This window comes from Pongo abelii, chromosome 18 (assembly GCF_028885655.2).
Source record: "Pongo abelii isolate AG06213 chromosome 18, NHGRI_mPonAbe1-v2.0_pri, whole genome shotgun sequence".
NCBI lineage: Eukaryota > Metazoa > Chordata > Mammalia > Primates > Hominidae > Pongo > Pongo abelii.
The window spans coordinates 35,381,147-35,385,536 of record NC_072003.2 but is presented as its reverse complement, the minus strand read 5'-3'; the positions used below and the strand labels follow the sequence as shown (position 1 = coordinate 35,385,536).

Below are 4,390 nucleotides of genomic sequence, written 5' to 3'. Positions count from 1 at the left end.
CTGTGAGGAGAGCGGGGAGTAGGTGACAAAACCTTCCATTCTTACCTAGGCACCAGTGTAACAATGAAAACCCCTCCATGCCCTTGGGAGCTGGGACCTCCTCTCAGAAACCCTCCAGCAAACACAGGCCTGCCTGAATGCCCACTGGGCAAATGGGGACCTGGGCCCCCAGGGTGTGCCCATCAGCCAGGGAGGTCTGCTTTGCTTGGCTTGGCTGGGAGCTTAAAGTTCCCAGCTCTGAGCAGGGTCTGGGCTTCCTTCCAGATAGAACAGCTCACCTCGCTCCACCCATCCCAGCCAGCTCCAGCTGCTCTTCCCTATCCAGCTCTCAGCAGTGGAGTTAAAGTGCATTTCCCAGAACTGTGTGGGCCCAAACCAGACCCACTGGAAGCATGGAGCAGGAGCCTTGGACAAGGGATTCACTACTACAGAAAGGCACACCAGGGACATGGAGAGAAGCCACTCTCCCTCCCCTGTATCCCAGGACATAGAAGAAATAGCACCTCCAGGAGCTCAGATATGGTCCCCTCCCCTCCTCCTCACCCCACAAAAGGGTGTTTGAGGCCCAGAAAGGTTCAGAGCCTGGCCCAAGGTCAGTGGTCAGAAGAAACCCCACATTCCCTTCCACAGTCACACCCCCACACTGCTGCACTGCCCGAAACCCTGGCCACTGCAGGCCTTCAATAACTGCGTCTGCTGTCACCCCTCCATGAAACCCCCAAGAACCAGGAGGATGCACAAGGACTTCTTCTCCCTTCTGGTGACCCAACAGCACCAGGCAGGGTAACCCCAAGCTCTTGGTAAGTGAGCAGCCCTGCCCCACAGTGAAAAATTGCCTGACTCTAATGACTGAGCAGACAGGAGTAGGAGGGACAGAGATCGGTTGGCTTTCAAGAAGCAGCAAGAGGAAGGGCAGATGGGAGGAGGAACTTCCCCTACCAGGTCCACGAGAAAGGCTGTGCTGAGTGGCACGCCCTTGGAACAAAGGGAGAAGCAGGAAGGGCCCCTACCCATTGTGCAGCAGCAGTTTTGAGCTCTGAGATCCTAGAAGTAGGTAGGCAGAGACCTGGACCTAGATGAGCAGCCTGTGCTCCTTGGCATGTCTGAAATGGGAGGCATGGAGGAGGGGAGGGAAGAGAAGGCCAGGTGGCCACAGGCCCCATCCTCCCTCCCCAGCCCTGGGAGGCCACCACCTGCAGAGGGCATCTATCCCCTGATCAGATTGCAAAGCAATGTGGCTGGTTCCACAGAGGCCTCATTTTGCCCATTGGGGTCTGTCCTGGCCATCCTCCTTCCTCTGGAGAACCCTGAAGGTCTCCTCATCTCTGGGTAAAGGCCTGCAGACCTCCTCAGTGAGAGAGTAGCCAACTTGTTCATGAGCCTCCACTGCTGCCCTGGTGCCACCCTCTCCTGGGCCCTGGGGTCTCAGGACAGCCATGGTAGCAAAGTAGCCAGCTCTCTGGCCCAGGACTGGTACCACCTGTGTCCTCCACTCCTGTCTCTGCTGCTACCCTTGGCCTAATGCAGCTGGTGGGTCCTGGGCTGCAGCTCAAGCTGGTTTTGGGCTTCAATGGGAGCACACCTGCCAAGGCAGCCCCAGGAAGGGTGCACTCCCCTTGCCTTGCATCTGGCTCTAGGTTGGCCAGAAGGATGGCTGTGGGCCAGGAGGCCCCAGTGGCTCCAAGATACCAGGAAGCACAGCTATCTGCACTTCGGCCCACCTCCCTACACCGCCAGAATGGGGCCACTGCTGGCAAGGCCACTGGGGGACAGGAGAACCCAGCATTTGGGGTACCCGGGCCCCTCAAGATTGAGGGCCTAGGAGACTGACTGACAGGGGCAGGTCCCAGTAGTGGGGTCCTCCGCACAGCTTCCACTCCAGAGGGTCGGGCAGAACTGCTTTGGCAACAGCTGATGCAGACCGGGGCCCAGGCCCTGAGGGGCTACCCCAGTCTGCCAGTCACAGACACTGAGCATCTCCTCTGCCTTATGGGCCTAGTGGCTGGCTGGGGCCTTTGGTTCCTGCTGCCTCCTGCAGGTGTCCTGACAGTCACCTCCTTCCTGAGAGTCACTGGTGCTGGTGAGAGGGAGGGGATGGAACCCCCCATCCCTGTCTCCCAGAGGACAACTGCACTGGTGCCCCAGGCCTCTGAGCTCCAGCTGAGAAGCTGGCGGCTCCACCTTCCCATCCTCACAGCCCCTTCCCTGCCAGGAGGGAATCAAGTCTCTCCCAGAGGGAATAGAGCTGGCAGCAAGAGGCTAAGGGCAGCTCAGCTGGGGACAGGGAGCATGCCCAGCTCACCAGGGCGCCTCACCTGCACCTCTGCTGTGCTGCCAGGGCCCCATCAGGATGACTCTGGCATCCCTCCTAACCAGGTTAAGTGGGAGCCAGGCTCTCCCTCCATCCCTGCCCCTCCAGGCCCAGGGACCCAGGCTGAGCCTGTGCCTCTCCATAGCCCCCAACAAGGGTTCTAGGCCTCACACAATGACCAGATGGGAAGAGGGGCCAGGCCTAGGCAGAACCCCTCTCCTACTCCTTCCTCAGATTGAAAAAGAAATAGGTCATTTCACATGTCATAATTTTTTATAAATATGTGTAAGAAATTTATTGAAAACCTGTATGAATTAATAAGTTAATTAGATACAATCAGATACAAGATCAACACACAAAATTAAATTGTACTACTGCATAAAATCAGTTATACTAAAAATTAAATGAAGACAAAATTTCCATTGGTAAAAGCATCAAAAAGGAAGAAATATTCAGAAATAAATGTAACAAAATAAATGCAATGACTTTATGGTGAAAAATTATTCTAAAATGCTATAAGTAATCAAAGAACTGAATATGTTGAGTGACATCAATATTCAAGAATAACAGTACTTAATATTAACATCAAAATACTAAAAGCTGGTTCTATAGATTCAATGCAAATTCCTTAGTGTTTTCAATAGAAATTTTAAAGCTCTTCCTAACATGCATGTGGATATGCAACCGAAATAAAATAAATGCAATTTAAAAAAAATAACAAAATGTAATGACCTACATTGCCAATATCTTTTTGTTTTTGTTTTTCAGCGACAGGGTCTTGCTCTGTCACCTTGGCTGGAGTTCATTGGCACAATCACAGCTCACTGCATCCTGGAATTCCCGGCTCAAACGATCTTCTCACCTCAGCCTCAGGAGTAGATGGGACTACAAGTGCATGCCACCCATCCTGCTAACGTTGTTTCTTCTTGTAGAGATGGGGTCTTGGTGTGTTGCCCAGGCTAGTCTCAAACTCCTTGGATCAAGCAATTATCCTGCCTCAGCCTCGCAAAATGCTTGGATTACAAGTGTCAGCCACCATGCCCACACACCCAATATCAATTTTTATTGCAGTGTTATAGTCTGGTACTAACTTAAGTACAGATTCATGTAGCCCAATAGAATAGAATAGAAGGGCAACTAATAAACACATTAATTTAAAGTAAATTGATTGCGTCAAAGATGCCAAGAAATTGTAATAGGAAAGTAAATGTAGTTTCAAAAAATTTTGCTGGGAAAACCAAATATCCACTTTGCAAAAGGATAAGATGGACCCCTAACTCAAACTGCAGATGCCCAAAAACACTCAAAAGGGATAATATATCAAAATGTAAGAGGTAAAACACAAAATTCTTTGGAGAAATCTTAGAGTTAATATTTGTATTCTTGGATTACATAAATATGTCTAAGATATGACACCTTGTGAATTATACTTTATTGAATTGGAAAGTTTTGTTCTTAGAACATCAAAAAGAATATGAAAAATTATGCTGCTTAATGGGAGAAAATATTTTAAATTGTATACAAGATTTGGGTATATTAGAGTTTATAAAGAATATTTTATATGTATATAAAATCTCATGTATATATGGAATCTTAAAAACCAAACTCAGAGAAGCTAGTGTATATAGAATATATAAAAAAACTCTTATCAGTCAATAATAAAACAACTATTGACCAATTAAAAATGGACAAAAGATTTGAATAGACGTTTTCCATAGAAGATATACAATTTGCCAATTTGTTCAATTTCATTAGTTGCTAAGATAATGCAAGTCAAACTACAATTAATATTAATTGACACTCACTAGAATGGCTATACCAAAGATACAATGAGAAATGTTAGAAAAGAAGTGGAGAATATGGAACTCACATATGCTGCAAATAGGAATGTAAAATATTGCGCCACCTTGAAAACAAAACAATATGAAATAAAATTGTGGCTATCCCTCAAAATGTTGCACATAAAATGACTACAGGACACAAAAGTTCCAACCCAAAGTTAGTATGCAAAAGGAATGACATTCCTGTAGTCATACAAAGACTCTTATATGAATGCTCATAACATGTGGTAATGTCCAT

At 47.6% G+C, this 4,390-nt stretch overlaps 1 long non-coding RNA gene across 1 annotated transcript; it reads left to right on the top strand.

Annotated features, from left to right (window-relative positions):
* Positions 1 to 347: 347 nt before the first annotated feature.
* LOC129050754 (uncharacterized) lies at positions 348 to 3,475 on the top strand. The gene is made up of 2 exons (XR_008514500.2): positions 348 to 800; positions 3,080 to 3,475. It is a non-coding gene; the product is annotated as an uncharacterized LOC129050754 (long non-coding RNA).
* Positions 3,476 to 4,390: the final 915 nt, after the last annotated feature.